The sequence below is a fragment of the Condylura cristata genome, unplaced genomic scaffold, assembly GCF_000260355.1.
Source record: "Condylura cristata isolate star-nosed mole 26May11 unplaced genomic scaffold, ConCri1.0 scaffold00005, whole genome shotgun sequence".
In the NCBI taxonomy this organism is placed as follows: domain Eukaryota; kingdom Metazoa; phylum Chordata; class Mammalia; order Eulipotyphla; family Talpidae; genus Condylura; species Condylura cristata.
The window spans coordinates 7,097,279-7,106,533 of NW_004567106.1; positions in this window are offsets into that span (position 1 = coordinate 7,097,279).

Consider the following 9,255-nt stretch of genomic DNA (forward strand, 5'->3'; position numbering starts at 1 on the left):
CAATCCTGAGTATCTTTTCATTGTTTTAGTTAGAGGGAAAGTGTTAGGTTTACATACAAATAGTTGCTTGTCGATTGATTATGTTGCTGAGCTTAGCCTCTTAGCGCTCCATGGTACTGTAGGATATTCCTGATGTCCATAGGAAGATTATAACAAATAAGCACTTTATTTGTATGATCCCATTTAATACTTACATTAACCCAGTGACAGAGGTGTAGTTATCTTTTTCCTTTTCCTTATCCAAAAGGGTAGGTTTATTATATTAAAAAGGGAAAGGAAAGACAAGTATGCTTGCACAGATATAAGTAGGCAGTCAGATCCTCGCCTGAAAAGGACAGTTTTGTTAGGAAAAGGAGAAAGAAAAAAAGGTGTTTGCATAGTCATAGGCAGACAGGAGAGCTGCCTGTCCTCATTTTATAAGAAAACTGAAATATAGAAAAGTTAAATAATTTGATCAAGGTCGCACAGTTACTGAGAGAACCCGCATTTAAGTCCAGGCACTCATCAGAAACTACAGTCGTAATCACTGGACCCTGCTCCATCCCCAAAGGTAGGTCCATGAAGCCCAGTTGTGATGCATCCTCCTCTACACAAGAGCATCAATTTAAGAGAGGGTGGTGGGCATCAAAAGATGCATGAAACATTGCAGTGTAAACTTCATGTTGCTCATCAGCTAATCCACAATTACCTTAGGGAGAATCTTGCCTGGGACATGACACCAGAGACCATGGCAGGCCATAAGCCTCCCTGTGCAATGTCGGACTCTATAGAGCAGGTTTTTTTGTTTTTTTTTTTAAAGATTTATTTATTTGTTCATACAGAACTGGGGTACAGGCCAGAGGCTCAGGGGCGGCGAGAGGCTTCACCAGAGACAGAGTAGGGAGTAGAACAGGCAGATCTACGAAGTAAACTGCTGAGAGGAGCAGCGGGTGGGTCAGGAGAGGTCTGCCAGGCCATGTGGTCACCTCGGGGCAGGCGGGGATCGAACTCATGCGGAAGTGGCTTTAGCTACTCAGTGCTGTGCTTTAACCCACTGCGCCGCCAGGGAGGGCCCACTATAGAGCAGTTTTTAATAAATGGCTGGGAGTTTTAAAAGCTTATACAGTTGGTCATCTCCTTTTTTCTTCCTGAAAAGTTCTGCTGGCTGTTCAACCATTCATTAGGGAACAATTTGCGAGCATGAAGGATATTAGGATAAGTGGTTAATTATAACCTACTCTGGAGACATCTAATCATACAAATTATTTTTAAATTTCTTCAGTGCTGATATTCCACATTAGCATCATATTATGCTCAATTTTGGTTAGCATACCTTACAACTTTCTTTCCATTTGTTCTTTCCTAAAAAAGAAAGTTGGAGACAAGATACAATATTATGTAGTTCTCTTCCTGACTTATAACAGTCTTAAATTTGCTCAGTGAGGTACTACTGAATCCAGCTGCAAAAGTAACAGGACTTTTATTTAGGCAGTGTCTCCTTCTCTGCATTTGCATTTTGTCAATTTGGTAAATCACTGATTTCCTAATGTTTTGTTTATGGACTTTAATATCTTACACTTCAAAGTTGAACGTTCCTTTTATTTACTTTAATTATATTTTCTTACTGGTCACTTGTCAGTTTTTACTAGGAATTCCATTAGATGATAAGTTTAAAGGTAAACACCTGTAAACTATTGTAGTGAACTAGTGAACTAACGCTGTATTTCCAATACTTTCTTATTCTTAGTTTTCTTTCTCTTAAAACTATGCTTTCACTATTTAGTGTGAAAATACAGTGAAATATTTTTTTTAATTAGATGACTACTGAAGTATATTGTTGCATGCATATGGTAAGTATCCAACAATACAAATAAAATTGTTATTATAAATGGGTTCTTTGAAAATATGAAAAGAATTTATGAAAATGTATAGAAGACATAACTTGTTTCAGATGGTAATATCTTATTTTCAATGCTGCAGAGATGAAGCAGTTTTGAAGTTTTAGATTAAAAGTAAAATACTCATTATCATTCTAAACATTTAAAAATGTTGATAAATGGAAATTTTTTTTAATTGCTTTACTTATTGACTTTAAATTCCTGATTATTTTTCTTCTTATTTTTTTTTTAAATTTGGCATTAGTTTGACCTAAAAAAGGACTAAATTCTGTTCCTGATATATGTGAAAATGTGGTAGGAACATTCAAATAGCAAGGATTTGTTTTCTGATCTGTATTTGAAAAGTGCCCCTGAGAAAATTATAAGAATGTAAAAAGTATATCTAGTCCTATGCAAAAAGGCAAGCAATTTTTCCTGAGGATAATAACCATGGATTAAACCATGCTACTTAGCTTTTGTGTACAGATTTTATGTCTCCTCTATTAAGAATATTTAAAATCATGTTTAAATAAGAATATATTCACGCTGACATATATTTTTCAGAACATATATGGAAATTTCACCCAGATTGTCTACATGTAGAGATTTTTATTTAAATTTAAAAATATTTTAAAGTATGAATAAATTATATTTATAGGTATTTATTGGAGATAATTATTTTGTTCTACATGCAAGATTAGCTAATGCGCTTCAGTGTTGAACTGATTAATTTCTTATAAATTAGCATAGTCTTGATTAAGGAACTTTACTTTCAACATTAATTTGATAATAGTAACAGAAGGTATATTTATATTTACACTACAATCAAATTATAAAAATTCTTTGTGTAAAAAGGGCTTCAAGAATATATCATAGCAAATTTTTGTATTTTATTTCATGTAATATGATAAAACCTTAATGTTTTTTTAATTGCCTTTTGCCATTAAGCTGTTTCATAATAAATTCTGTACAGAGTGTTTCCCCCCAAAAGAGAGGTTTGTGAAATTGAAGGTTTCTTATGTGCTTTTTTAAAATAAGGTGTCAAAAATCTAATTCATCAGTATTTCTTCAGGAACATTACAAACACTGACTTTATGTCAGCCTGTAAAATGTTTTGAAGTATTTAAACAGCCTAAAATGTTGTATTGAATTTCTTTTGTAAATTCATGACTTAAAACTGCTATACATATCTGGGCCTGATTCAGTTCAATGTTAAGATTCATATTTGTGATATCATCAAAATAAGATGCTCCACTCTCCATTGTTTTTAAGTTAATGCAACAAATTGTTTGAAAGTCAGCATATATTCATTAAAGTATTATAATTAACTCTAAATGAAGCTGAAATAATTTTACTGGAAACACAATTTGTTCATACCTTTAAACAGTGAATTTTACAGAAGGATAGTTTCTTCAAATTTTTTAATGTGAGAAAATTAAAAAATATTTAATATTCAGATTCTGGCCATATGGTATGTTCATTTCACTTAATACACATACATACTGAGATTTTTTTTTAACTTTACAGTCACTGGGTTTCCATTGTGTTATCATCCAAAATTAGGGCAAGCTACATGGATTCGTCCAGTTGCTGGATGGAATTAGTGAAATCCAAATCAGGTGCTTTTGTTTGATTTGTTCCAAATTGTCCACTTAAGATTTGTCATGAAGGTCTTTCACTGCTTTGCAGAGGAGACCCAGTCTGACCAGGTACTGAAAGTTGCCTGCCAATATCTAGGTACTCACTCTCCTTTAAAAGTTGCCACCCATCACATTCCTCAGCTGTCCTTGAAGTTAGGTGTATTCAAGAGAGTAAGTTTCTTCAGGTGATATGTACAGGGATTGGGCCATGAGTGTGACTCAGTACAAGTCTCTTCAAAGGAAAGCAGTGGGTATCTTTATCTTATTCCTTCATCTTGCTGCCGGGATTATGGATATAGTAGGAGCCCTGGCAGCTATGGAAGGCGAGAGAGGCCCGAAGTCACATCCTAAAGGAGGCAGGCTAGAGACTGAAAAGGTCTTAAGTAGTTGCAACTTCCACTGCCCTTTCCTGTATGCAAGCCACTATAAATTTGAGTTTTCCTGTATAAATTAACTATTCGTGTCTGATCTTCAGTTCTTTGCCATGATATATTTGAAAGTTTGAATAAACTAAATTGCAATAATTCTTACTTTTAAAGGCTTTGAAAAGATAATGTTCAATTCACACTAGAGTTGGTTTTCCCATTGTTAATTTATACTCATTTTCTTGCCTTGATGTTTCATTAAATAATTTGTATGTACTTTGAAATTACTGTCTTCTTTATAATTGTATAATTGATATTTGTTAACATTCTGTAATCTCCAAAATATAGCTATCAAATTACATGCCATGTTTTTACAACATTCTCATAGTTCTGCCTTATTAATATCTAAATAAAAAGTACTATTTAATGTGTTTTGTCTTTTTTTTTTTTAAAGATTTACTTATTTGTGCATACAGAACTGGGGTACAGACCAGAGGCTCAGGGGCAGTGAGAGGCTTCACCAGAGACAGAGTGGGGAGCAGAACAGGTAGATTGATGAAGTACACTGCTGAGGGGAGCAGCAGGCAGGTCAGGAGAGGTCTGCCACACCATGTGGTCACCTCCAGGGCAGGCAGGAATTGAACTCATGAGGAAGTGGCTTTAGCTTCTTAGTGCTGTGCTTTAACCCGCTGTGGCCACCAGGGAGGGCCTCTGTTTTGTCTTTTGAAATGTTTACAAATGGATTTTTCTTCCTTACTTTAATTCAGTTAAGATGGACATCATCCAGTACTTTTTTCTGACTTTTTCCACTTCTTTTTTTTGTATTCACAAAGTAGAGCATATAATAATTTGGGGTAGAGAGGGATCTTTTATTTGTTTTACCAGGAGTCATTTAGAATAATCTCCATTTAAAGAGTCAGTGTTCTTACAATTATTTCATTTTACTAGCTTGCATTGTCTTTAAGCTAGTCAATACTGGAACTAATCCCAGTCCTTCCAAGGAAGGAATGCAGATCTGTGGATGCAGAACACCAATAGAGAGAACCTACTGTATATTTTGTAAGCATCCTGAGAAAAAGAACTCTGTCATATTCATTACTGTATTCCCAGTGTTGAGAACAATATCATATTACAAATAGTGAGGTATTTTTTTAAAGATTTTATTTATTTATGCATCCAGAACTGGGGTACAGGCCAGAGGTACAGGGGCAGTGAGTGGATTCACCAGCGACAGAATGGGGAGCAGAATAGGCAGATGAAGAAATGCACTGCTGAGGGGAGCAGTAGGAGAGACAGGAGAGATCTCTTATGCCTCTGGGTCACCTCCCTGGCCTGGAATCAAACCTGTGCTGAAGAAGCTGTGGTTAGCTTGTAGTTCTGTGCTTTAACCTGTTGAACCCAGGGAGGGCCCATAGTGAGGTATTTTAAAAAAATTTTTTTTATAGAAAATTCTGTTATTTATTACCCATGTCCATGCAGCCATGTATCTTCCTGCCCGCACTCCTTCCTTTACTGTATTCTTTGGGGTTAGAGTTGATGTCCAAAAGGTTGAGAGATTGGGAACTGAAGGTCTGCTGTGCAAGAGAAAGGAAAGGGACTGTCCAGCATATTACCCATTACAGCTATGAAGGAGTGTTATATATTAAAATTATACTGTAGATAAATCATTCCTGAAATTGTAACAAATGTCTGTCTTGTCAAGTCAGACAAAACCATGCAATCAGTTTGTACAAAGGAGGGTACATGATGATCAACAAAACACAGACCAAACCAACAGGGCAGCTGCCTCCTGCTGCTTGTTTATTAAATATACTTAATCTTGGTGGACACTTTACCCCCAGGGAAATGTCTCTTTTTTTTTAAAGATTTGTTTATTTGTGCATACAGAACTGGGGTATAGGCCAGAGGCTCAGGCGGCGAGAGGCTTCACCAGAGACAGAGTGGGGAACAGAACAGACAGATCGATGAAGGACACTGCTGAGGGGAACAGCGGGCAGGTCAGGAGAGGTCTGCCTCGCCATGTGGTCACCTCCAGGGCAGGCGGGAATCAAACTCATGCTGAAGTGGCTTTAGATTCTCCGTGCTGTGCTGAGAACCCATTGCGCCACCAGGGAGGGCCCGGAAATGTCTCTTTTATCAGCTGAATGTTACCAACAGGAGTTCAGAGAACAGTGACTAGTTAAAGAATCTCATGTATTCACACAATCACAGTTTCAAACCATTTTTATGTGATATAAGGATGGTAACCTGCTCATTATGTTAAGCTACTTGTAAACTATGATGATGCCTGTTTTATATTCAAATGAGAAACACAGGTTTGTGGTGATCCCAGAGTGGAGTCACACTGTTGCAGCTACCACTGCCAGCCCACTGCTACTACATTGCTGGCCTGTGGTGGAAAAGTCAGCCTCCAGCTGTGCTGAATCTGTGGGGGCATAGGCTTCACCCACAGCTGCCCAGAAATGCATAGGTCTTAAGAGTAGGATGCCAGATAGAATATAGCAGACAAAAAAATAACTTCTACTGTAAGTCTATTACAAATACTGCCTGTAATTTTTTTAAAGCTATTTTTGGTAACTTCCTTGATCATGAACTTTGATCAAGAAAATGTGGTACAAGAAGGAGCTGGTAGATAAGTTCTCCTTTTCCTCCCCCAGCTGGCCTGCACCCAAGTGCAGTCATTCATGAGGTGTCCATGAAGATCTACTAAAATAACAAATCATTACCTGATTTGTTCCCAAACTGAGCAGTTTAATGACATGAATATGGCATTCCTCCACTACCTGCCTCACTTTTCCCTTTTCCTCACTTGTTTCCTAGAGGTAGCAACCTCTTGCCTCCCAAATATAGCAACAGGTGAATATTTCAGGCTAAAGAACCTACACTACCCATTGCTTTTGTAGATTCTTCAAATGGAAAATGACACATGAAATACTGATTTTGACAAAGTTAGGCACACGGCCCTGAAGGCTCAATCCAGATAGCTTGGGAGCCTGAGGGTGAATACATTGCTCAGGAACAGATTCACATTAATCAAATTTACAGTGATAGAGCATTAAATGAGAAAGGTCACTTATCACTATTATGAGAAATATCAATTTTCTATAGGGAAGAATACCACAGTGTTGCCTTAACTACATATATTCTTTTCTTGAAATTGTTCTTTATTTTAAAAATGTTTATTTATATACATCTTTTTCTTTTTTTTTTTTTAAAGCTCAGTTGTGGCTTTATTTTTGAAAAGATTTATGTACAGAAGAACTGGGTATAGGTCAGAGGTGCAGGGGTGAGATGATTCACTAGAGACAGAGGGGAGCAGAACAGGCAGATCTAGGAAATACACCGCCAAGGAAAGCAGTGGGTGAGACAGGAGAGGTCTGCTGCGCCATATAGGTTAGTTCCCTTAGGTCTGGTCATTGCAGGGATAATGCTGACACTTAACTCCTAGACCATCAGGGAGGCCCAAATTTGTTCTTTTTAAGAAATAAAATTATATCCCAAAGGCTTCTGGGGTTTGCTTTGAGCTGAATTGTAGTCCCCTAAAATTCATATGTTGAAGTCTTAACCCCCAGTAAGTCAGAGTGGCTATATTTGCAGACTGGGCCTTTTAAGACATAATTAAGGCAAAATGAGGTGGTTATTATGGTCATAATCCAATGTGACTGATGTCCCTATAAGAAGAGGAGAGAAAGACATGGGGGTAAGACCAAGTGATGACAAAAATATCTATAACCCATCTACAAACCAGAGAGGCTTCAGAATGAAACCAATGTTGGACACCTTGATGTTGGACACCTCCAGACTATGAGGAAATAAAATTTTTATTGCATAAGCAAGCCGGTCTGTTTTTGTCCCAGCAGACCAAATAAACTAATACAGGTTTACGAAAGTATAACAAGTTATATAATTTGAATAATTAATGTCAATGTAATACTAATCTGATAAATCCTGAGCCCTTGTAAGGACAGTTCTTTCCTAGTAGTCTTCACTATAGCCTCCAACCATATAAACACAATAATTATGTTTTAGCTTGAAAAGTTGGAAAATATTTTCGTGTGTGTGTGTGTACAGGTGTGTGTGTATATATATAATATATATATGTATACACATATATATACTACATTGTTCTTCATTTGTACATTTTTTCATCTCAGTTGTAAGCCCCATGGACTTCACCACTTCACCCATGTGCCATCACCATAATCCTGTGTGCTCTTCCCACTCTGTTTTGATCCTATTCCCCTCACTATCCCCGTAGAATGTCTCTGGTTTATAGTTGTTGGCTGATATTCTTTTTATTACAATTATTATATCTTTCCTTTTTTCTCCCTTAAGGATCAGTGAAAGATCAGTTAAACCATCCGGTATTTTTCTTTTTCTTTCTGGCTTATCTCACTAAGCATGATCTTTTCCAGTTCCATCCATATTGCTGCAAATGAGTTTATCTGAAAACATTTTCATTTCATGGACATTTTCCCATGTTATGAAGCTGAACTTTTGATCATTAAAAGTTACTGTTTGTAAGATCATTTCATTGACTACTATTTAGTTTCTACACAAAACATGAATATCTTCTCCAACTTCCTATGTGAAAAATTACTTGTAATTTGGATTATTTATACACTCTTTATTAGAATAATTGCCTTCAAGGTGGCTGTATTTTTACTTTACTTTTTGTTCCCTATATTTATTTCTTCCAAATTTGTATTATTGATTCCGTTGGAAAGAGATAATGTTTGTTTCTTCTTTAGGATTTGTTTCTGTAGCAATTAACTTGAAGTACATTTTTTTAAAACATGAAGTAGATTACACTTCAACTTTGTATCTATTTCTTCCATTACATAAACCCCCTAAAGTTAACTTACTAAGACTACATTCATTAAATTTCATAAAAATTCTATAAATGCTATAAAAATTCTCTTTATTAAAATAAATTATTCTGATTCAGAAAGGAATAACATTGGCTTGAACAATCAGAACACCCAGCATTAGTTTCAGATTACCAAATATGGGTATCCCTGGTGGTGCAGGGGTTAAGTCTCAGTGCTATCAAACTATCATTAGCTATTGTGGCCTGAGTTTGATCCCCAGCCAGGGAGTTGAGTTGGTCCACATGATGCAGCAGACCTCTCCTATCTTACCTGCTGCTCCCCTTACTAATGTATTTCAGTAAATTGACCTGTTCTACTCCCCACTGCTTCTAGCAAATCCTCTTACCTCACTCACCTCTAGCTACACCCCAGTTCTTATATACATAAATATGTCTTTAAAAAAAAAGATTACCAAATTTATATATTTAATTAAAATTCTACTACAAATTAGGCAGAATGCAAAAATATACCAGGAAAAAAATCAGAAGAATAATACTAAATATTTCAATTACATTAAGAATAT